General features: G+C 39.6%; 1 long non-coding RNA gene across 3 annotated transcripts in view; it reads left to right on the forward strand.

Moving 5' to 3' along the window:
• Nucleotides 1-8984: 8984 nt before the first annotated feature.
• Nucleotides 8985-26375, forward strand: part of LOC122453161 — a 92162-nt gene continuing 74771 nt past the window's right edge. Inside the window, exons 1-2 of one of the 3 annotated variants that reach the window (XR_006272962.1) lie at nucleotides 8985-9099; nucleotides 9186-9369. This is a non-coding gene — a long non-coding RNA (uncharacterized LOC122453161). Of the gene's footprint in view, nucleotides 9370-26375 lie in introns of all 3 variants that reach the window. The other 2 variants (XR_006272963.1, XR_006272961.1) reach the window with 2 other exon arrangements.

Below are 26375 nucleotides of genomic sequence, written 5' to 3' on the forward strand. Positions count from 1 at the left end.
AAGATCTTAATTTGGTTCATATACAATCTCTGTGAAAGCATCTCTTATTTTGTAATTATTTTTTAAAAGAGTTTTGTGTAAGCTCTGAGCATTCTTATTTTGATTCTTTCCAGCTTATTTTTAACCTTCAGGTAGCTACTCAAAAGCTAATGAAGTAGCAGAGTTATACCTAGTAGAAGAGAAATTGAAGACCCAGTGGTAGAGGATGGTGAAAGGAAAGGCAGTGAGTGAAGATACTCTTCTCCTTTCCCTGGTGGCTCAGATGGTAAAGAATCTGCCTGCAATGCAGGAAACTCAGATTCAATCCCTGGGCTGGGAAGATCCCCTAGAGAAGGGAATGGCTACTCACTCCAATATTTTTGCCTGGAGAATTCCATGGACAGAGGAGCCTGGCGGGCTGCAGGCCATGGGGTCACAAGGAGTCAGACACAATTGAGGGACTGACACTTTCACTTTACACTTTTCAATTTCACTCTTTCCAGGGCTCCAAAATAAACAATTTAATCACCAACACTCTGATAATACTGAGTGCTTTCACATGCCAGCATTTTACATGACTCTTACCCATGAAACAGGTACTATCATTGTCCCCCACTTCTCAGATGAAAAACGTTAAACTTGAGGTTAGTTGGCCCGGATCACACAGCTGGTGTGTGATGATACCAGGATAGTACTCAAATGTAGACTCAGCTATACTAGTGCTTTTAAACATCATGCTATCTGGCTTTCTAGTGAATCCTAACTGTGGATCACTGTATCACTGGAGTCGGAGCACAGAGACTTGTCCCACAGCACGTCTCAACTCCTACTGGGCATTTTGCTCTCCTTGACCCACCCAGCAACAACCTGATGTTTCCATTGTTGGCATCCTCCCAGTGCTACCTGGAGTTGTGTTTCCTTGTACTTATTTTCCTTAATGGAAACTAGAAGCTAAGATTCTGAAATGCATTCAAATAGGGCTGCTTAGGGAAACAGACTCTGTGAAGGCCATACATTTTAAAAAGCAATCAGAGCCTAGGAACCAGTTTTTCACCCTGAAAATCATAGAGAGGAGGGAAGGAAAGACAGAGACACAGATCTATTGTCTTGACCAAGCAGCAGACTATCCTAACATTGCTTATCAAGAATGAACTCCTGGGCTTTATGTAAATTCTAAAAGTTTTGATTGAAATTTGGTGGATAATTAGGCAGTTATTTTATATAATCTTTAGCAAGAAAAAAATTATATGTAAAAATTAAAATATATTTTATGTTATTGGAATTATTTGGTGTTTCTTTACACTGGTAAGATAATAGAGAATTATGTAATGCAAAAAAAAAAAAATGTGTTCCTGGAATAGTAGAAATCCAGTTTCAGGAATTTCACCCCACAAAGCAGACCATTAACCAGCATTTCCCTCATCTTTTCTAGGATATGTAAAAAATCAGAAGAATTCAGAAGACTCTCCAGGTGACAGTGATTAAGAGGGACTCTGAAGTCAGATCAGCTGAGTTTAATTCTGGTTCCATCATTTATCAGGCGAGTGGATCTTTATGTATGTATATTATGTTATGTATGTATGTTATGTTTACGTATGTTACTTCTCTGAATGTCAGTTTTCTCATCTGTAAAAGGAATAAGTGAAGTTGCTCAGTCATGTCTGACTCTTTGCAATCCCATGGACTATAGCCTATCAGGATCCTCCATCCATGGAATTTTCTAGGCAAGAGTACTAGAGTGGGTCCTTCTCCAGGGGATCTTCCTGACCCAGGGATCGAACCCAGGTCTCCCGCATTGCAGGCAGACACTTTACTGTCTGAGCCCCCAGGGAAGCCTGTACAAGGGACAAGAATAATGCCAAATTCATAACATAGCTGTGAATATTTAATATAATAACCTGTGTAAAGCCACACATAAGAAATGCTAAATAAATACTAGCTATTACTATATTAACACTTAACTTGGAGAAGGAGCTTGTATTAGCTTCTGAGCTTTCTCATAGCAATTAAGCAAACTGCTGCTGCTGCTGCTGCTGCTAAGTCGCTTCAGTCGTGTCCAACTCTGTGCAACCCCATGGACGGCAGCCCACCAGGCTCCTCTGTCCCTGGGATCCTCCAGGCAAGAACACCGGAGTGGGTTGCCATTTCCTTCTCCAATGCATGAAAGTGAAAAGTGAAAGTGAAGTGGCTCAGTCGTGTCCACCTCTTCGTGACACCATGGACTGAAGCCTACCAGGCTCCTTCGTCCATGGGATTCTCCAGGCAAGAGTATTGGAGTGGGGTGCCATTGCCTTCTCCGACTTAAACAAACTGGGTGGCTTAAAACAACAGAAATGTAGTTTCTCACATTTCTGGAGCCAGAAGACCAAAATCGAGGTGTCAGGCAGGGGCTGCACTCCTTTGGGGGGGCTCAAAGGGAGATGGCTTCCTTGCCTCTTCAGGCTTCCAGTGGTTATGGGCAATCTTTGTGTCTCCATCACTCCTGTCTCTGCCTCATTCTCAGTGACCACCTCTTCTGCGTGTCTTCTCTTTGTCTCTTGTAAAGATACTTGTCATTGGATTTCAGATCCATGTGGGTAATTCAGGATAATCTCATCTCAAGATCCTTAATTTAACTGTATGTGCAAATATCTTTTTCCATATAAAGTCACATTCACAGGATCCAGGTATTAGAAGGCAGGCACAATTTTTTAAGGGCCGCCCTCAACCCTCCATAGGTGTTAAACATGTTTTTCACTTCTCTTTTCAACTGTATTTGTATTCCACTTTTAACTGTTTCCTAAATGCTCATAATCCTGGCCTCCGCATTCCCTATCCCCACACTTCACATCACCTTTCCCCAACCCCACTCTACCCCCCACCCCCACCCAGCCATGCCATGCAACTTGTGACATCTAAGTGCCCCAATCAAGGATCAAACCTATTCCCCCTTCAGTGGAAGTGCGGAGTCCTAACCACTGTACCCCCAGGGGATCCCCTGATTGCTATCAGAGGGTAGAGATGGAGGCACTTAAGAGTGTGAGCAGTTGCTTTGTAAGGGAGAGACTAATCAAACCAGGTTATGAGTGCAATGTGGAAGCGTAGGGACGAGAAAACAACATTCCAAGTAGGGGCAGCAGGAGCAGCGGAATAGCATAGTATACATATTTACAATAGCAAATGGCTTTTGCTTAGAATAAAAGTCTACAAACCCAACCATCCTCCCATCTGTTTTTGTATGGCCTCCAATCTGGTGAGGGGTGGGGGTGGGGGTTATATTTTTAAATCATTGGGGAAAAAAACCCCAAAGGTTGAACAAGAATTTGCAGCATGTAAAAACTATATAAATTTCCAATTTCAGGGTCCATAACTAAAGTTTTATTGAAACACAGCTACACTCATTCATTTATGTATTGCCTATGGCTTATTTTGTACTACAATGACAGAGTTGAGTGGTTGTGACAGAGACCTTAACAGCTAAAGAGCTGAAATATTTACTATCTGACTCTTTACAGAAAAAGCTTGTAGACGTGTGTTTTAGCAGAAGTTAAAGGGCCAAAAGGCAAATAGTGAAAGAAGAAGACCTGGTTTGCTTATGCCTGCTCAGTCCTTTGTAATAGCCCATGTTTTTGACTTTGCATGTTCTTTTTCCACCCATTTAAATATACTGTTCTAAATCTTATTCCCTCAAGGCTTTGTGTGGTTATTTGCAAAACTGCCTGAGAGTTAAGTTTGCAATCCTCTTTAAACTGTGGTCGAAATAAATAACAGTTTAATGTATAACTTATTATACTGTACCTGGTAGGTAACATACTTGGAATTTAGGAGAACCCAAATCACAGAATCGCCTCCTTGGCAGACTGGTGGGACAGAGATACTTGCAGAGATGAGCCTTTCTTCAACCCTCTTGATGCACCATATAGGCAGCCAATTCTTCTACCAATTGAAGCCAAATTTATTTAGTTGTTAGTTTTATTTCCAATTGGTTAAGGTAATAGTGAGACACATGCTGCTAAATTGCACTTTGGGGGAGGGAAAAATGGCAAGAATTACCATGCAATAATTGCCAACCATTGAGAGTTGAGTCTCTGTGCCCTGGGTAACAATCATTAAGATGGAAAATTTTCCATGAAGGAGAACAGCCCCCCTGCTGAATTGGAGCTGAGATTAGAAATTCTGGAAGAAGTATTCTCCAACTTTATCACAGGGAAGACTTTCAAGGGAAGTCTGTTAATATTCAGATTCTCTAATCTCTCTCCCAGATAATCTGTGGGTCTTCAGTGGAATTTAGGACTCTGCAGTAAAGATTTAAAGGAAAAAATGAAGGGGCCAAACTGCATCCCACAGAGGAATTTTTATATTTTGTTCTTCACTTTCCTACAATTCCCTAATTTGTTATGCTTACATGTATGTTCTTATATATAGCAAGAATAAAATAGGAAGGGGCATCATTTTGAAAAATTTTCCTACTCTCTCACCTTGCTTAGCTAATTTATTTGTTTAAATATAAATTTAAACAAATTTATTCTAATCGAAGTAAAAAGATTAGATTATTCCTAATCTAAGTAAAAAGTAACTTGACCCACAGAAGGGCTGGTCTTTGAAGGCAGTTTTATATACATAATGGAATATTATTCAGCCTTAAAAAGGGGAAATTCTGCCATCCGTGACAGCAGAGATAAACCTTGAGAACATTCTTATAAGTGAAATAAGCCAGTCACAGAAGAAAGCAGTGAACTCTCCTCAGTAAAAGAGGTGCTTGCTCTCCCAGTCATAGTATTCTACTTTGGGTTCAAATTGCATGGGAAGTCTGTTTAACTTGATCACAAGCTCTCCCTAGGCTAACCAACCATGGCCAGGGGTGTTCTGTTCTGTTTGTGAAACAGACTTTGAAGTTAGGGTTCATGTCTATTTCGTTCTTGAATTTTCTGAAGTACTTGCTCTAGTGCCTTGCACATAGCACATATAGAAATATTGGTTGAATGAATAACAGAATGAAACACCAACTCTTCAGGGCTTATCTCAAGATAAGCCTTTTTCTCTTATTTTGTAATTATTAGCATGTGGTTGTGTTGTTTCTGTGGTAGATTTAACCTAAGAATTATGTGGGAAAGCCTTTTTTAAAAAGTTAAAGTTCAGGTTCAGAAATATGCTATTATTAAACTAATTTTCAGAGTTTTCCTTTTTATAATAAAAAATGAACTGAGAGTGTTCAGAAGGAGCCAGACTATAATTTAAACCCAGATATACATAGTGCATTAAGTAAATCAACAAAGAAATGAATAAAATTCATAGTTTATCAGTTTGAGCTCACTAATATACTTTTATTCAAGCTAGTAAATATTCTCAGTTTTCTTGAATTACAGCAAACCACAGCCCATAGATTAAAGCTAGCCCACTGCTTGTTTTGCAAATAATGTTCCACTGGAACACAATGTTGCTCTTCTCCTTACTGCTTAGTCATAGCTCTTTGGTGCTACAATGGTAGAGCTGAGTATTTACAACAGCAATCCTGTGGTCGGCAATGCTAAAATGTTTACGATCTAGCTTTTTACAGAAATGTTTGCTGACTCCTGATTTGGACTCTACAAGTCTCTTTATTGGCAATGTACACTAACCTTAACAAAAAAGCTCAAGAGCCTACCTCTTACCCTCTTTTCTCATTCCAAGAGGAGAGGATTGTGAACTGAAAGATAGGTGAAGAGCACTCAGATTATAGTGGGGCTTTTGTTTGGAGGTGAGAGGAGCCAAACTCTTTTCCTATTTATGATTTATGCTGTCCTGTCTCATACTGTCTTTGGAGATAGATTGCAGAAACAAAGTGGAACCATGGTGGATACTGGGAAAGCATCGTGCAGTTGTTGACAGCAGGTTTAGGTTTACATTTCCAGAGAGAAAGGTCAAAGCAGGATGTATGCAGCTGACCCAGACAGGCAGTGGAACAGGGCTGGGAATAAAGAGTGAGCCTAAAATCAGTGAAACCGTCCTGTCATTCTTTAGCTCTGTTCCATTATGGGAAATGTTAAATATTACAAAGCTTCCTTCTCACAGTGAACAGAAATTCTCTTCACTGGTATTGATCCATTCTTCTAGAGCTTTCTTTGTGTTGTGGGTTGAACTGTCGCCCCACCTCCCCAAATTCACATGTTGAAGCCCTAATCTTCAGTACTTCAGAACATGGTATCTTCCTTGAAAACAGGGTCTTTAAAGAGGCAATTAAGTTAAAATGAGGTTATTAGAGTGACCCTAATCCAATCTGTCTGATGTCCTTATGAGAAGAGGAAACTAGAACACAGACATGCACAGAGGAAAGGCCATATGAACACACAAGACCATCCATAAGTCAAGGAGAGAGCCTTTAGTTAGCCCTGCTAACTCCCTGATCTTGAACTTTTATCCTTGGAAACTGTGAGAAATTAAATCTATATCATTTAAGCCACCTAGTCTCTGGTACTAGCACACTAATATGCCATGTATCAGCCTTCATATATGAGTAGACAACTATCATCTCTTCTGTTCATCTGTTAAATATCTCTTCTCTCACATAGTTTAGTTTACTGACTGGGTACCATCTCCGGTATATATTATCTTTTAAATATATATGTTCTCCAAATGTTTCTATCCATTGGTTCAACAGTTCTACCTCCAGGAATTTTCCATTTTAGGGAAATCATTCTACAGAAGCACAACACTTTATGCACAAAGATTTGCACCCCAGTGATGCATTTTATTTTCTTCAACTTAGAAAAATGGTCTATATATGTACCACTTTACTTATTTTACAAACAAAATTAACCCCAAGTGCATGTCTGGTGAAATTTTCAAAAATATGAAAATCTGTAAGTAAAAATTTCCTCTTGCACTCTCCAGAGATAACTATAGACTTCACACATGATTATAAACAATATACATATTTTTAAACAGAAATGGGGAAACTTGTACATAATATTAGAATTTTTTCCCTTATGATAGCATGGAGAACTCCCTACAGTAATTCAATTCCTCATCGTTCCTTCCATCACTGCTTTCATAACTCCTGCCCAGCTTTAAGAGTCTGGTTGTCATCTTCATCTTCTCCCTAGTGTTAAGTGTCCTTTCTCTAGGCTCTAGACCATAGTTTAGAATAATGGCTCTAGAGTCAAACTGCCTGGGTTTGAACCTATTGTTTTCATTTCGTATGGTTGCTACAACAAGTTATTACAAACTCACTCTGGGGATTAACAGGTGGCCATCTTTAACAAGCAATTATTCTATCAGTACCTAGAAATACCACCTTGTTAGCAAGATGTGCCTCAGTCTCTGACAACTATTGAAATAGTGGAGAGATTGTCCCTCCTCATGAGGTTGCTAAGAGAGTTCAGTGAGTTCATTCATGTGAATAGTGCCTGGAACGAAGTATATGCTCAGTACTGTTAGCTATTATAACCATACAGTTATCTATGTGTCTTATTTGCTGAGTTACTAGACTGCTAGTTCCTTGAAGGAAAGAACAGTATCGCATATTATGTACTCAATAAATGTTTCTTAAACTGAATTGCCCCACCTAAAATACTTTTATTTAGCCAATAGAATAATAGAAAATTTGAAATGTTATGAAAAATATCATATCTTGTTGTCCTATTAAGTGACAAAAGCAAAATAAAATATGCATAGACAATCACAGCTGTTTTAAATGTGCAGAACTAAAAATTATGCATAAAAATAGACTGGAAGTATGCCTACACGTTAACAGTTGGTGGTCTAGGAACGATGGAATGATGGGTAATTTTTTATTCCTATTTTTACTTTCAGACTTTCTCTATTGAGATTTAAGGTGTACAAATAATTTGTATCCAATTTACACACACACACACACACACATACACACACACCTCTTGCTTGTTAAACATTAGAGGTGATGTTATATAGAGCCAGAACTCAGGTTTTGAGTTATTAATATTACCTGGGTTAGTGACAGTTCTGGTTCATCATTTAGGAGCCCTGAGTGCAGGGAAGCAAGCTGCTGTTGCCAATGTTGTAATTGTTGTAATTGTGTTTCTGCTTCAATGTCTTCACCTGAGAGCCAAGGTGAATGATCCTCCACCCAGAGGGCTGCAGGTGTTCCAGTGTGATAATGCATGTAAACTCCTAGCATGTTGTATGACACAAAACAGGCCCAGAATAACTGTCAGCTACCCTTCTCGGGGTTCTTATTCCTGAGAGAATGATGCTGATCTGATCAGACATTTTAAGTTTTAAGGAGACATTTGTTCAGAGAAGGAAAGAAGAGAAAATAGAGAATAAAACCAGCTTGATGAATCTCAGGATCTATAAGACTTATTTAAACCCCTCGCATGTAAAGATGTGCCAAATCTGATTCTACAAGAATGTTTTTCAAGTATTCTGTTTTTAGCAACAGAACTCCCTACCCCCCTCCCCAAATCTCATGCAGATTCCTCTAGATTTAAAACAGATCAAAACCGCTGCTCTGGTAAAACAGAGGTCAGGTCACTCATCTGAGCTCCACATTGCTCTTACAGAGCTGAGGCTTCTGAGAGAATAATGTGGGAAATGCTCTTCCAACATAAATGTAACTGGTTCACAAACTGTAACTTGGCGAGCTTCTTCTGGGAGAGGGGGGCACGGTGTCCTTGGCTCTCTACTGTGGTTTGCAGGGCAGCAAGGGGCAGAGGGATCATGAGCAACAGCTGTCCCCAGGCTCCTGAACTACTTGGCAGGGCATGTGTGCATGTCTCAAGCCTGTTCCTTAGAAGCTGTGCCCTTATTTGAGCCAGAACTACACAAAGGCATTGTCCTCAAACACTGGGTCTCCTCTTTCTTGCTGGCCCTTGTTTACCCATTCATTAGCAGGTGGTGGCTGGAACATTCCCCTTTGATTTCGTGGCTCAGGAGCGGCAAGCTAAGACCTAAGCTGAATAAACATCGTATCATTTGGCACTGGCACGATTCCTGGTAGTCCGGGTCAGGAGAGGTTTAAGGAGGATTAGGTTTAGATTAGAAAAGGGGTTGAGTTATTTTTTTCCCCTGTGGTCTCTCTTAAGTGCCTCAGGGTTTTGTAAGAGGAACGTGGGCTGACAGCCTGGACTCAGTTGCTCCAGAGATAAAAGTGGTGAGCGCAGTGTTCTTTTCTGGACCATCAGGGTATGTTCTTCTCCTGAACGTGGTTTTTTCCCATGAGACTCATGAATTCCCGGGAATCTGCTGAAAGCTCTAAACCTTTTCTCTAGAAAACTGGGGGCATCTATGCAGAAGCAAGCACGGCCAAGTCCACAAGGGCACGCCCACACCGGCTTGCGCGTGCGCATACACCTGATTCGACTTAACTCGCAGGCGTCCCTGAAACTCACAAGCCAGAAGAATTTCAAGAGCCTACACAACTCACTCTTCAGAGGGACCTCACCCTTCTCAGAGGTGAGCTTGAGGAGGGTGGGGGTGGTTGCTCTCCCTAGAGTGGCTCCTGGGTGACCACTGGCCGTGCTGCCTGGCCCTTGCTGTCTCAACGCCAGGTTCCTTTGGCAGGCTGGCCTTGGAGGCTGGCCGGGGCCTCTGGCACTTGCTCTTGTTTATAGCACAAAGTCTTGCTCCACTCCCTGGCGACGGCTTGCAAACCAAAGCTGTTTCATTTCCCCCAGACAAAGAGGTTAGTGGGTAGTGGAGGAGGGGAACAGTACCGCGGCAAACACCTTTGGAAAGCAACCTTCGCTTCTCCTTAGATTCCCTGGAAGATTGTCCTTCCATCCCAGTGTCTGCCAGCTCCGGCTTTGCTTCTGGGGCAATTGTAACTGGCTCTGCCCTCCAGGGAAAGAAACTGATGACTGTATTTTTCCTCCTTGTTCTTCTCCTTCTCTGTGGTGTCCTCCCTACCATCATCGTTTATTTAAAGAGTGAGCCTAACGTGTTTTTTTCTCGAACAGATGGATGTTCCCACTTAAAATTAAACACTGGAGTGCCTAGGCTGCTGTTTGCTTGTTGTGTAACAATGAGCAAGTCTCTTAACCTCTCTGAGCCCTAGTTTTCTCCTGAGATTAAAACAGTATCTGCAGTATGGGGTGGTCAGGAAAAATCAACATGGGGCAAGTTGGTAGCAGTTCTCTCACTCTTAAGTGTATGTTGGGGAATGGTTTACCGTTAATATTATAAGCACATTCTTATCCTCCAGTGGAACATCATTTTCTCTCTAGAAACATCTCTAGAACCTTAAACACAAGCAAAAAGCTTTCTTCAACTTGGCATGGGGAATTTCTATTTGCCACCTCTAGGGTGAGCAGCTACTCAGGTGGGGTCAATTTTAGGGACTGTTGAAAATTCTAAGGGCTTCCCTGATAGCTCAGTTGGTAAAGAATCCGCCTGCAATGCAGGAGACCCTGAACCCAATATTACTCTTAGCATGAAGGTAGGGGAACTTGGTGGTCCAATCTAGTCTATGTGTAATAAGCATATTTTAAAACATTCAAATTCTGCTTTTGTTATACCACTATATATATGTGTGTGTGTGTATATATATATATATATATATATATATATATATATGTTGGAGAAGACCAAACTGGTTTCTACAAGAATTAACATTCATTTGCACACTTTCCATATCCTAGTAAATGTCTTAAGCATTTTACCTAGTTTAATCCTTTCAGTAAGACTCCAAAGAGGGCTTATTATTATCATTTTATAAATGGAAGCAGAGACTCAGGTTAAGTAAGTGGTCCAGGGTCACAGAGCTTGTACATATCAGAGCTGGTGGTAAATCTTCAGCCTCCTTCTGCTTTGATCTCTGCAAATTTTTATGAGAATGTGTTGCTTCTCTTTACACTCCCTAAAATAATAATTTTCAGTTGAGAAGTTCATTCTTGCTTGCTTTGATAGGCCGGAGAGTCTCCTCCTAGCAAGAATCTCAGATGGCTTAACGCTGTCCAGAGCTTCAGATTTATTTAATGCAGCCTTCACATTGTTTGCAAAGCTGCTGGATAATTTATTTTTTAACCTCCATGCTGAAGAAAATTATGTAAGTGCTTACATGCTTCAGTGCTCATCAGTAAGGGAGGAAGAAGTAATAGTGTCTGTTTACATCATCCAGAATGTTTGCTACTAAACGTAAGCAATCGTTAAAGCCAAACACAGACTCACATGGTGGAGCTTATGTTGGGTTGGCCAAAAGTTTGTTCAGATTTTTGCATAAGAGCTTACAGAAAAACCTAAATGAACTTTTTGGCCAACCTCAGAACTTACACCATGCTCTCCAGCTTATCCTCTCATTTTTATTGATCATGAGCAAGTTTTGGATATGCACTAAACTTCTTTATGTGATTTTTTTTCCTGATTATAAAAGTGATATATGTCCTTGGAAGGAAATTCAGAAAATATGGAAGAATATAAAGAAGCCAATAAAATAGAGCTAAATTTCTTAGTATGTGATCTGGGCCTGGAATCAAAGCTCTTTTGGGTTTAGAAAATACCTGTTCAGTAATTTTTGTGATGAACTACAAAGAAAAACCCTTTGATTTTAGTACAATTTTAGGGTATTTTACCATAAGTGATTTTAAAGCAATCAAATGAGAAAAAATAAAATTCTTCCTGTTCCTAATTGTTACAGATGAGTCTCTAGAGAGTTTTTGAATGGGGTAGGGGGGCGGGGGGAGGTTAGCTTTTCATATCCCCAAATGCTTTGTATTATTTGGCAAAGTAGATTCTTGCTTTCTTTAAACTTCCAAAATGATCTGGAATCTTGAGTTTCCAAAGCTGTGAGTTAAAAAGATTTAACTAAAAGTGTGATTTCCTCCTCCCCATTTCCCTTCCTATCTATAGAAGATTAAAATACCGTTAAAAAGAAAATTTACAAAAATCAAGTTTTCCATAATCACATTTGAATATTTGCAATACTTAGTATTTACATCTCATCTGAATGTGACTCAAAGAATGAGTTATCCCACAAGTATTTCTCAAATATTTTAAAATATTTAAAAGTTTTTTATATGCACTGACTGCATATGAACACATAATAGAAAAAGAGCAGGCTATTTACTTATCCATGTCCTTATATCAACTATCCTGAACTGATAATGTGTTCAGAATGTCTCCTGTGGTACATAACAAGTTAGGTAGATTGGAACTTTATTTTCTTCTTTGGTAAGAGAGCAGTTGATTTCAGCATCACTTCCAATATTGTCTATAGGCCTGGGTCCTATAAAGCAATTAGGGTTTTCCAATTTACAATCCATAATTTCAGAGGCATTAATTGTGTAATTATTCATGTAGTATTTAGTTACTTATCACTTCACTTCATCTGAGAGCCTCAGTGTGATTTGTAAATATTAATACATTGTAATTATGTTTCATCACAAGAAAAATATGATATACTATTGCTAGTAGTTTGAAACCACTATTAGCTTTGGACTTGACCTAGAAATCTGACATTTAGATTTGTAGTTGTGGCTTCTCTCTAACCTTCAGTAAATCCTTCTTCTTTTTGTGTCAGTGATTTGCTACCATGTATTGAGAGAAGACTGGATGATGCCACATTGCCACGTGATCCCATAAGAACTCAATGTAATTTTACTCTTCCTGCTTTAAGATTTTCAGTGTTTTTCCTTTAAGATGTTAGGAGCATCTTTAACTGAACACATGAGATTTTACTCTTAGGGTCCTCTAAATAACTGATATCACACTTCCTAGAGTGACCTTTGAGAACCAACCAACCAACCAAAGCTAGAATTACAAGCGTTGCATTTACCAAGATGAAAAACATTAAGCGAGCAAGCCAACATTACAATGATACCTAGTTAGTCTGTCTGGGCTTGTGACCTTTCCCCCTGTGCCCTTTCCTCTGGACATTTTGCCATTTTACTTAAAAACCTCAGATCCCTGACCTATGTTACTTGTTGTCATTGCCTTTACTCTTATTGTTGCTTTTTAGTTACTTCTCTTAGGATGGTGGGGCTCCATGCTGTGAATTATGGTTTATAATCTTTTGTCTTATGTTCATGACTTTCTGCCTCTTTCCAACATGATTTATTGCTGACCTTGTTTGTAATATTTGGACATAATACTTTTATATTTCAAAGCTGAACTTTGATCTTTGTGTGTTATATTTTGTTAATCTTGAGCAATGAATCTGGGGAACCATGGATGAGAAGCAGGGAAAAAAATCCCAGAAATGCAATAGTAGCAGCTGCGATTCAGCAGCAGGGATGGCAAAGCTGCAACGTATACAGCCACTCACAGTAGGAACTTGTTTGGACCGTAAATCTGAGTCACTCCCTGACCCAGTAACACTTTCCAGGGCCTCTGAATCTAGAAAAAGGATCATCTTTGACTCCATAGTGAATAACAATGTCTGCTTTTCCCAAAGAATGGAGAAGGATGGAAGGGGAAGGCGCTGTTATCTACTTTTAGTTATGCATTTTTCCTAGCAATATGCTAATTTGATAAATATCTGAATATATCACAACATGTCAGTGATATTAGTCATGTTCATGTTAGCATGTTTAAATGTTGGTAACTGTGTCATTCTGGCCATTTGTGTTTGTACTAACTATAACACAGATGTGTCCCCATGAAGACATACTGAGATTTATCTTAAGTTTTCAATTTTACACTTAAATTAATGTTAACAGAAGTAATTACATTATAAAAATCATACTTTTCCAAAAGGCTTTTGAATCCAGGTTCTTACTGTCCTAGAAGGTGGCAATTATTGATTTTAGATCTTAGACACCGTAATTTTCATTAAGGCAATTCTATTAATTGCTTGGTGGTCCATGCTTACACTGGGTAGCCCTCTTTCTAGGATACCGTCTTTATAAGTAATAGAAGTCCTTTGAAAGCAATCTAAAACTGGCCTTTTATACATTATTATTCCTCTTAAGTAGTCCTCAGTAGAAGCAGAGAACAGTGATAATTTTTTCTTCCTTTGTTTCCTTCCTTTGTTTCTTCCCTCCTGATTTACAGCCTGGTTAAAGAAAATATGTGAAATCTGTACAGAAGCCATGTAAATGTACGGAAGCATGTGCAGAAGCAAATCGGTATTCTAGTTCCAAAGTTTATCTCATCTTTAGCTGAGATAAGAGATCCACCAAACCCTACCAGATAAGGGCCTCTGAAAAATATCTTTTGGCAAAAGCACAAGCATTAACTTTAGATGCATCTCTATCCAAATGTGGGATTTCCAGGTGGCGCAGTGGTAAAGAATCTGCCTGCCAATGCAGGAGACCTGGGTTGGGAACATCCCCTGGAGAAGGAAATGGCAGCCCACTCCAGTATTTTTGCCTGGAGAATCCCATGCACAGAGGAGCCTGGTGGGCTACAGTCTGCGGTTGCAAAGAATCAGACATGATTTGGCGACTCAGCAGCAGCTAACCAAACATGTCTCTTCCATGTAACTTACCATGTGACCCTGGACAAGTTTAACCTTAGTTTCAGCACATGTAAAAGGAAGAATATGATAGCAAACTTGTAGAAGGACTAGATAAAAATATAAGTACCTAAAATTACACTTTCTTCTTGCTAGACCTAAGGTAGTGAACTAATTGCAAAATATTCTTAACAACTCTCATTAAATCTTCTCTCTCATAATTCTCTCCCAAAGCTTATGAAAAACAGTTAGCTTTTCTTTATGTAAGAATAATCTCACCTTTCAAAAAGAAAATTGCCACTTTCTCCTTACCGACAATTATTTCTTATTCATGTTTTTTGTGCAGTTAAAGAAGTATACAATAATTGAAACAGATGAAGAGTCAAGACACTGTGCCCTTATTCAGGTTGCCACAGTTGATAATGAAGTTTAAAAAGGAATAATATTTTTTTATTTTTTTAAAATATTTATTATGTAATTTGTTTATTTGGCGGTGCTAGGTCTTAGTTATGGCACACAGGATCTTTAGTTGTGGCATGCAAACTCTTAGATGTGGTATGTGGGATCTAGTTCCCCTGATCAGGGGTCAAACCCACATCCCCTGTATTGGGAGCACAGATTCTTAGCCACTGGACCACCAAAAGGAATTATTATCCCCAAAGGAATAATATTATAGGCAGAATGAATTAGAATTGAACTTCAGAAAATCTAGAAAGATAAGAAGCCACATAGATACAGCATCAGAAAAATGTTAAGATGCAATTCAAGCAAGGTGTTCCAATACATTGACAAAATGGAAGGGGTGGTTAAATTAAACCCTGGAATCACTTAACCTTAGAAGTAATTAGGAAGGAAAAAATCCATTCTAAGAAGGTAAGTTGAAAAGAGTCACTGAAAAAATGCAATTAATCCTATCAAATATTCATTGGAAGGACTGATGTTGAAGTTGAAATGCCAATACTTTGGCCACCTGATGTGAAGAACTGACTCATTGGAAAAGAGCCTGATGCTGGGAAAGATTGGAGGCAGGAGAAGAAGGGGACAACAGGGGATGAGATGGTTGGATGGCATCACTGATTTGATGGACATGAGTTTGAGCAAGCTCCAAGAGTTGGTGATGGACTGGGAAGCCTGGCGTGATGCAGTCCATGGGGTCACAAAGAATCTGATACGAATGAACTGAACTAATCTTATCAAAAGCAATAGGCAGAGGGGATCAGAATAATAATGAGACTTGATCATTTAATGACAACCTTTTATGCATGCCATCTCTGTTTCTCAGCACAGCCTTGGAAGAGAAGAACCTTACTTATTGTTTTATAGATGTGAAACTGAAGCTCAGGCACAATCAAGTGACTTGTTTGAGGTCATAAAGCTAGTACAGGATTCAAAGTCCATTATAACCTGCTCTTAGGGAAAATCTGATGTGGTCATTTCACTGAAACCTAATGATTTTGATTAACTCTATTTTTGATGGAAGGCAAACTGTTTTTCTGCCTTGAATATGTTCACCTGAGTAATTTAGGAAAATATTTAGAAGTCTTAATTATAGACATTATCTTTTGGGTTATCTTCAACCTCTACATGTTTATGTAAATATACTGAATTTCTGAGGGATATAGAAGTCCCAAAAGAGACTTCAGACAGACACAACTGTATTAATTCCAACTAAGACCTGAGCCCAAATCCATATTTAGGTTTTCTATTCTGGTAACCTCAGCTAAGCTATGTCTTCACCTCTGGGTGAATAAGGCTTAGTGTAAAGGCAGACCAGAGATAAGTGGCTTGATTATTGAACTGTAAATCACACTGGACATTTGTTGGTCATCTTGAAAGAAATAAAAAACAGTATTAAACTGAAGTGTAATAACAAGTATATAGTAAAATACACAGATCTTAAGTGTACATCTCAATGAATTTTTACATCTGTTCACACCCATGTAAATTAACTACCATCAAGATATAGAACATTTCTAGCACCTGTTTTACAATATCTGTAAAACTGAACTTTCCCACTCTAAGCCATCAATGGGTAGGAAGATGGCCTTTGTCTACAGACTTAATTGGAAAGGCAATTATTTTAAAACTTCAGGGAGGCCTTAGATATTCAAAGGGATGCCCTGAGCTGACTATGGGGGTGGGTCAAGCGTTTAGTGGATCTGGATGTTTTTGGCTGTTGCTCTGTGACATTTCACCATTCCGTAGTTCTCATAGCTAGTTTCCTTTTAAGGAGCCAGTCATTCCTTCTATGTGGTTCATCAGAGTAATCCCACCCCTGGAGCTTCTGGGTTGGATAATGGGAACTAGGCTTAAGCCAATAAGTATGCTGCAGATTGCTAGGAGAAATATCAATAACCACAGATATGCAGATGACACCACCCTTATGGCTGAAAGCCAAGAACTATAGAGTCTCTTGATGAAAGTGAAAGAGGAGAGTGAAAAAGTTGGCTTAAAACTCAAAATTCAGAAAACTAAAACCATGGCATCTGGTCCCATCACTTCATGGCAAATAGATGGGGAAACAATGGAAATAGTGAGAGACTTTATTTTGGGGGGCTCCAAAATCACTGCAGATGGTGACTGCAGCCATGAAATTAAAAGATGCTTGCTCCTTGGAAGAAAAGTTATGACCAACCTAGATAGCATATTAAAAAGCAGAGACATTACTTTGCCAACAAAGGTCTGTCTAGTCAAAGCTATGGTTTTTCCAGTAGAAAGATAGAAGGTAGGAGGAGAAGGGGACAACAGAGGATAAGATGGTTGGATGGCATCACCAACTCAATGGACATGAGTTTGAGTAAGCTCCAAGAGTTGGTGATGGACAGGGAAGCCTGGCGTACTGCAGTCCATGGGGTTGCAAAGAGTTGGACACGACTGAGTGAACTGAACTGAATGCCAAATTCCCATACCCACAGTGATAAGCAGAGGGATGGACAGGTGACTCACTCCTGCCAATTCAATGCAGTGAGACTGCTGAGACTTTTGGAATTGAGGCAGGCTCAACGTTTCAGTTGGTGTTGAATGCTGCAAGATGTGAAAAGTTAGTACAGTGATCTTGCCATAGTGAGCAAAAGATATTTGAGAGGGAATCAGTATCAGGGAGAATGGAGTCAACAGACTGAAAGAAGGAAAGCTGATCTGCAGGCAGGGCAGAGCTCCTGCATCCAGAGGTGCCTGAAATAAGATCTAGTTCTGGACTTTTATTAAAAAGACTCAACAGATTCTCTTGTGTAAACCGGTTTGAACTGGGTTTTTTGCCACTTGCAGTCAAAATGTGTCTGTTAGGGCTAAATTATTCTCTATAAGTGAATGAGGGGATTCTTTTTCCCTTCTTTTAAAGAGCGTGGGCACACAAGGAGGGGGAAATGAAGAGAGGGTGGCTAGAGTGACAATTGTTGCTGAACAGGATGAAGGACTTATTTTTAAAAAAACAAGGATATCATATGCATGTTTTTGCAGTGTGACTTTCACCTTTTCAGAACTCTAGTAAAGTTGACTACATACAAGAATGCCTTGTGTGGATTGTAATATTATGTATGTGTGTGTGGTGGGGAGGCGGGAGACTTCCCAGGTGATTCAGTGGTAAAGAATCTACTTGCCAATGCAGGAGAAGCAGGTTTGATCCCTGGATTGGGAAGATCCCCTGAAGAAGGGAATGGAAACTCCAGAATTCTTGCCTGGAAATTTTCATGGACAGAGGAGCCTGGTGGGGTGCAGACCATGGGAGCACAAAGAGTCAGACATGACTGGACACAACTTAGAGACTGAGCGTGCACGCTCAAGAGGGAGGGAGGGAGAAAGGAAGACTGGGTTCTGTATTGTACTGAAGTGGTACAAATAAGGAAAACAAGAGGTGATGAAAAGATCAACTTTAAACTCAGCAAATTCAACAGAAAGTAACTTGGAGTCAGAGCTGACAGAACACAAGCCCTCCAGAAATTCACAGAATTGTTGAGGAATGCCTTGGACTTTCCACATGGGGTAGAGGGTTGAGCCTATCTCCCCTAGATCTGAAGGGGCAAGAGAATCCCAGATAACTATGACTTATATTATTCCTAAGACTGACAATAACATTACTTGCTAGTAAGAATTTTCGCAACTAATTCTAACTTTGGATCCAACAAACAGGGACCCAGAAGGCCAACAAATACAATTCTGTGTGTACAATTAAAAGATAATGGGAAGACATTTTCCAAATATTTCTCGAAATAAAGAACTTTAAACTATTCACTTTGCAAAAAGTTTCCCCAACCCCAACTGAGCCACCATGAAAGTCCCTCCCAAATCCCAAACCCCAATTCCCAAAGGAAATCAATATGCAGCACTTCCCAGTGTTTATAATGTAGCTGTCTGTGCATAATGCTACTCCAAATAAATTTAACTCAGAATCCCCTGAAAATACTAGTTAGCCCCTAATCAGATATTTACCACTTAATGTGAGTAATAATATTTACTATCCCAGCCTACCCTGAAGCTTCTTCTGTTCAGTTGTTGCTAAGTCGTGTCCTACTCTTTACAGCCCTATGGACTATAGCACATCAGGCTCCTCTGTCCTCCACTATCTCCAGGAGTTTGCTCAAATACATGTCCATTGAGTTAGTGATGCTATCCAACTATCTTATCCTCTATCACCCCCTCCTTCTTCTGCCCTCAGTCTTTCTCACTGGAAAGATTCCCATTGGCTCTTTGCATCCGGTGGCCAAAGTATTGGAGCTTCAGCTTCAGCATCAGTCCTTCAAAGAATATTTGGGGTTGATTTCCTTTCAGATTGATTGACTTGATCTCCTTGCTGTCCAAGGGACTCGGAAGAATCTTCTCCAGCACCACAATCCAAATTGATTCTTTGGTGCTCAGCCTCCTCTATGGTCCAACTCTCATATCTATACATGACTACTGGAAAAACCATAGCTTTGACTCTACGGACTTTTGTCAGCAAAGTGACATCTCTGCTTTTTATTACACTACCTAGGTTTGTCAGCCTTTTTTCCAAGAAGAAAGTGTCTTTCAATTTCATGGCTGCAGTCACTATCTGTGATTTTGGAGCCCAAGAAAATAATCAGTGACTGCTTCCACAGTTTCTCCTTCTATTTGTTGTAAAATGATGGGCCCAGATGCCCTGATCTTAGTTTTTAATGTTGAGTTTCAAGCTGGCTTTTTCACTCTCTTCTTTCACCTTCATCAAGAGGCTCTTTAGTTCCTCTTCACTTTCTGTCATTAGGGTGGTATCATCTGCATATCTTATGTTGTTGATATTTCTCCTGTCAATCTTGATTCCAGCTTGTGATTCATCCAGCCCAGCATTTTGCATGATGTACTCTGTGTATCAGTTAAATAAAGCAGGGTGACAATATACAGCCTTGATGTACTCCTTTCCCAGTGTTGAACCAGCCAGTTGTTCCATGTCCAATTCTAACTATTGCTTCTTGACTTACAGGTTTCTCAAGAGGCAGGTAAGGTGGTCTGGTATTCCTATCTCTTTAAGGATTTTCCAGTATGTTGTGAGCCACAGAGTCAAAGGCTTTTGTGTAGTCAATGAAGCAGAAGTTTTTCTAGAACTCCATTGCTTTTTCCATAATCCAACAAATGTTGATAATTTGATCTCTAGTTTCTCTGCCTTTTCTAAACCCAGCTTGTACATCTGGAAATTCTTGGTTCATGTAGTGCTGAAGCCTAGCTTGAAGGATTTTAAGCATAAACTTGCTAGCATGTGAAATGAGCCCAACTGAATCATAGTTTGAACATTCTTTGGCATTGCCCTTCTTTTGGTTTGGAATGAAAGCTAATCTTTTCCAGTTCTGTGGCCACTGCTGTATTTTCCAAATTTGCTGGCATATTGAGTGCAGCACTTTGACATCATTTTTAGAATTTTAAATAGCCGAGCTGGAATTCCACCACCTCCACTAGCTTTGTTCATAGTATTGCTTCCTAAGGCCCACTTGACTTCACACTCCAGCATGTCCAGCTCTAGGTAAGTGACCAGTCCATCATGGTTATCTGGGCTGTTAAGACTTTTTTTTTTTTAATTATGAAAGTATGGTAACACATTTACAGGAGACTTGGAAAATACAGAACAAGATTACATATAGTTCCAGTATATATTATGATACTTTTTAAGTAGATAAATTAAGATTTTTAGTTGGAGTTTCAATGTCAGACTCTCAAAAATTAATAGAATGAATATACAGAGAAGTAGAAGGATTTAAGATATAATAGACCTGAAGAGCACTATGAACCAATTCAACATAATTAACATAATTAAGATTTATACAATTTTCACACAACAAATTCTATTCAATTTCCATAAGACTGTAAACCAGGAGACACTGGAACATATCCAGGGACATAAAACAAGGTGCAAAAATTAAGGTATTGAAATTGTATATAATCTGTTTTCTTGTCAGTGTGGAATTATGTTAGGAATCAGTATCAGAAGATAACTTGAAAATAACACATATATTTTCAAGTGCAATATGATATTTACCAAGAGAGATCTTTGATTTAGCCATTGAAAGCCTCAATAAAGTTAGAAGAATGAAAAAAAAAAAGGTTATTTGAGAGAAGAAAACATTTAAGTGAGAAATTAATATCTCAATGAGAAATTAATATCAAAGATACTTTTAAAAATCACATGTATTTCATAATTAAATGTCCACTATGAAATGATGGGTGTATCTAAGAAGCCATAACAAGGAAAATTAGAAAATATTTGTAATAGAATAATGAAGAGAGATTACCCTAACAATATAAAATATATACAGTTTGAGGCTTAAGTAAAGTGATGTGGTAAGTGGAAGGGTATGCATGCATATGTTTTCATCTGCCTCACCAGTCTGTCTTTTGGTTGGTGCATTTAATCCATTTACATTTAAAGTGACTATTGATATCCCTTGTGGGTCAGCTGGTAAAGAATCCACCTATAATGTGGGAGACCTGGGTTCTATCCTTGAGTTGGGAAGATCCCCTGGAGAAGGGAAATGTTACCCACTCCAGTATTCTGGCCTGGAGAATTCCATGGACTGTATAGTCCATGGGAACACAAAGGATCAGACATGACTGAGCGACTTTCACTTTTATGATTCTATTACCATTTTCTTAATTGTTTTGGATTTATATTCTATAGGTCTTTCCCTTCTCTTGTGTTTCCTGCCTAGAGAAGTTCCTTTAGCATTTACTGTAAAGCTGGTTCGTTGGTGTTGAAGTCTCTTAACTTTTGCTTGGCTGGAAAGCTTTTGATTTCTCCATCAAATTTGAATGAGAGTCTTTCTGGGTAGATTATTCTTGGTTGTAGGTTTTTCCTTTTCATCACTTTAAATATATTCCCTTCTGACTTGTAGAGTTTCCATTGAGAAATCAGCTGATAACCTTATGGGAGTTCCCTTGTAGGTCATTTGTGGTTTTTTTCCCTTGTTGCTTTTAGTATTTTATCTTTGTCTTTAATTTTCATCTTTTTGATTACTATATGTCTCAGTATGTTCCTCTTTAGGTTTATCCTGCCTAGGACTCTCTGTGCTTCCTGGACTTGGTTGGCTAGTTCCTTTCCCATGTTAGGAAATATTTCTCTTCAAATATTTTCTCAGGTCCTACTCCATTTTCTCCTTCTGGGATCCCTATAATGCAAATGTTAGTGCATTTAATGTTGTCCCAGAGGTCTCTTAGGCTGTCTCCATTTTTTCATTCTTTTTTCTACATTCTGTTCTGTGGCAGTGATTTCCACCATTCTGTTCTCCAGGTCACTTATCCATTCTTCTGCCTCAGTTATTCTGTTATTGATTCCTTCTAGTGGATTGTTTATCTCTGTTCTTTAGTTCTTCTAGGTCTTTGGTAAACATTTTTTGCATCTTCTTCATTCTGTTTCCAAGATCCTGAATCATCTTCACTATCATTATTCTGACTTCTTTTTCTGGAAGTTTGCCTATCTCCACTTCATTTGGTTGTTTTTCTGGGGTTTTAGCTTGTCCCTTCAACTAGGACAAAACTTTCTGCTTTTTCATTCTGATAAACTTTCTGTAATATGGTTTTTGTTCTAGCTATGGGTTTGTGGTTCTTCTTGCTTCTTCTGACAGCTCTTAGAGCTTCCTGATGGAAGGGGCTGGTGGTAGGAAAAACTAGTTCTTGCTCTAGTGGGCAGGGCCAAACTCTGTAAAACTTTAATACAGTTATTTGCTGATGGGTGGGGTTGCACTCCCTCCCTGTTAGTTGTTTTGCCTGAGGCAACCCAGTCCTGGGGTCTACAAGCTCTGTGGTAGGGTTAATGGTAACCTCCAAGAGGACTTACGCCAAGGGGCACCTTCCAGGACTGCTGTTTCCAGGGCCCCATCCCCACGACAAGCCACTGCTGACCCACACCTCCACAGAAGACCCTCCAATAATAGCAGGTCTGGTTCAGTCCCTCTGTGGGGTCACTGCTCTTTTCCCTTGGATCTTGGTGCACACAAGATTTTGATTGTGCCCTCCAAGAATAGAGTCTCTGGTTCCCCCAGTCCTGTGGAAGTCCTGTAATCAAATCCTGCTCGCCTTCAAAGACAGGTTCCCTGGAGGGTCCCAGTCCCTTTGCCAGATATCCAGGCTGGGAAGCCTGATGTGAAGCTCAGAACCTTCACGACAGTGGGAGAACTTCTTTGGTGGTATTGTTCTCCAGTTCATGGGTGACCTATCTGGTGGGTGTGGGACTTGATTTTATCCTGTTGGTGCCTACCATCTCACTGCAGCTTCTTCTTTGTCTTTGGACATGGGGTATCTTTTCTGGTTGGGTTCCAGCATCTTCCTGTCGATGCTTGTTCAACAGCTAGTTGCGATTTTCATGCTCTCACAGGGGATGAGCACATGTCCTTCTATTCCACTATCTTGAACCTATCCCTGCATTGCCTTAAAGACCAAGACCTTTTTGTATAGTTCTATGTATTCTTGCCACCTCTTCTTAAACTCTTCTGCTTCTGTTAGGTCCTTACCATTTCCATTCTTTATCATGCCCATACTTGCCTGAAATGTCCCTTAATATGTACAGTTTTCTTGAAGAGACCTTTAGTCTTTCCCATTCTATTGTTTTCCTCTATTTCTTTGCATTGTTCATTTAAGAAGACCTTATCTCTCCTTGCCATTCTATGGAACACTGCATTCAATTGGGTATATCTTTCCCTTTCTTCCTTGCCTTTCACTTCTCTTCTTTCCTCAGCTATTTGTAAAACCTTGTCAGACAACCACTTTGCCTTTTTGCATTTCATTTTCTTTGGTATGGTTTTGGTCATTGCCTCCTATACAATGGTATTACCCTCTGTCCATAGTTCTTTAGGCACTCTGTCTACCAGATCGAATCCCTTGACTCTATTTATTACCTCCACTGTATAACCATAAGGGATTTGATTTAGGTTATACCTGAATGCCCTAGTGGTTTTCCCTACCTTCTTCAGCTTAAGCCTGAATTTTGCAATAAGGAGTTCATGATCTGAGCCACAGTCAGTTCCAGGTCTTGTTTTTGCTGACGGCATAGAGCTTCTCCATCTTTGGCTGCAAAGATACATAATCAGTGTGATTTCAATATTGACCATCTGGTGATGCCCATGTGTAGAGTCATCTCTTGGATTGCTGGAAAAGAGTGTTTGCGGTGACCAGCGTTTTCTCTTGACAAAACTGTGTTGGCCTTTGCCCTGCTTCATTTTGTACTTCAAGACCAAATCTGCCTGTTATTCTGGGTATCTCTTGACTTCCTACTTTTGCATTCCAATCCCTTGTGATGAAAAGGACATCTTTATTTTTTTGGTGTTAGTTCTAGAAGGTCTTGAGGTCTTCATAGAACCCATCAATTTCTGCTTCTTGAGCATTAGTGGTTGGGGAATGTAGAGTGGTTTACCTTGGAAATGAATCGAGATCATTCTGTAATTTTTGAGATTGAACCCAAGTACTGAATTTTGGACTGTCTTGTTGACTATGAGGACCACTCCATTTCTTCTAAAGGATTCTTGCCCACAGTAGTAGATATAATGGTCATCTGAACTAAATTCGCCCATTCCTGTCCTTTTTAGTTCACTGATTCCTAAGGTGTCGATGTTCACTTTTGCCATCTTCTGCTTGATCATGTCCAATTTACCTGGATTCATGGACCTAAGATTCCAGGTTCCTGTGCAACATTGTTCTTTACATTATCGAACTTTACTTTCACCACCAAACACATCCACAGCTGAGTGTTGTTCCCGCTTTGGCCCAGCCACTTCATTCTTTACCCTTTGCTGTTCATTAATATTTACGAAATTATAACTATATTTGATTTTCAGTGAATATAGACTGTAAAGTAGGCAAGATCTACATCCTCAGAAATTCCATGTGCAAATCATACATATATATGATTAACACATTCTCCACTGGCTAATTCCAGTTGCAAGAAAGCAATGGTCTGTATAAGGTAAGGAAGAGGGAAAGTCAGATATTGCATGTTGATTCTTCAGGAAGTGGACTGTGAGGTAGAAATTAGTATGTAAATTGTTAATTAGGGAGTACTCTAAGGATCAAAACCTGTGAAAGGAAAGAAACAGGAAGGAGTAGGATTGGAAAGGGAAAGTATTAATGCTACAATGAAGTCTAGTGGACCTCACAAGGAGCACTGAAGCTGGAATGGTTCAGAGTTTTCTTATTTGGGAAGAGGAAGCATGAACCGATCATTGGACCCTGACTGCCCAAGGGAGGGATGTGACATTGGGCAAAACGGCCCTGTGGACTGTCAGTTGACATCCTTCCCAGAAACGGCCCCTTCAGTCCTGGAAGGGGCATCTGTGGCAAGGTACACAGTATCTGCACCACCAGAAACTATTTAAAGTTTTGAAATTCTATTAATCTAGTTATGCTTTAGACATATTAACTTCCTAGGTCTTTTGCAAGGTGGGGGGTGGGTGGTTAGAGTGACCCTCCTGGACAGATTTGCCTTGAGAAATAAGCCTCTTTATTCTTAGCCACTTATTAATCCATCTGATATAGTGTTCCCAGAGTGGGGAACATGTTAGCCACAAGACAATCTTGCTTGGGATAAGAAAGACATTACTGATATTAGAGCAAAGGAGTTTGGAATTGATTCTGGAGTCAGACAGAATTCTAATCTTGTCACTGGAGTGGTCTAAAGGCTTTGCATAATGCAACTCACTTAGAACTTTGGGCTTAAGGGGGCACCAAATGGTTGATAATGTCTATCATGGGAACACAGCTGAAATGCTGCTCAATTCCTACTATTTGCAACTTAAACATGTGCTGTCAATGAAGAGAGCAAGTAACCAAGCTTGTGAAGATGCCCTGAGTTCAGAGCTACCAGCTGTGACTTCATATTTTCAAGCACATTATTAATGTTGGTTGACTATCTGAAGACACTCAAGAAACATGGAAGTAATTGCTGCATCTACAGATTTCACAGATGTGACTGGAATGTGTCCCACTTCAGGATAATGGGACTGGACTGTCTGTATTATTGCTCAATTAATTAATTACCATAATGGTCCCAACCACATTATAAAGGCCAGCACCTCACAAATGATTGGCTTTGTGTGGCAGAAGCAACTGAAAATAATACACGAGAGACGGTTGTGGCTAGACCCTGTGCTAATTCAATTCATAATAACTTAAAAAATAAGAAACATTCAGTTCAGTCGCTCAGTCTGTAACGTGTCCAACTTTTTGTGACCCCCATAGATGGCAGCATACCAGGCTTTCCTGTCCATCACCAGCTCCCGTAGCTTACTCTTAACAAGAAACCTCAGGTGCTCTTAATTGGTGATCTCGTCCTTAGAGAAACATGCCTTGCCATATTTTTGTCTAAGAACCACTATGGAGTATATAGGAGTTTGGAGACAGCTCCGAGCAGAGTTAATCATAGCCTGCTCAGTTGATTATAGTATGCTTTCTGCTTGCTTGTCATGTGAGCGGAGAGAGCTTCAGCTGCCTGACATAGAAGGACTGGACGTGCCGGAGAATTATGTATTGTGTTATTTGTTAAACTTTAGAAATGAGACCCATGCTTAATGCTGAAAACCTCTAATCAGCATTGAATTGTTCAAACTCAAAGCTGTGTTTATAATAATAGCAGACAGTAGGA

The sequence above is a fragment of the Cervus canadensis genome, chromosome 14 (genome assembly GCF_019320065.1).
Source record: "Cervus canadensis isolate Bull #8, Minnesota chromosome 14, ASM1932006v1, whole genome shotgun sequence".
Taxonomy (NCBI): domain Eukaryota; kingdom Metazoa; phylum Chordata; class Mammalia; order Artiodactyla; family Cervidae; genus Cervus; species Cervus canadensis.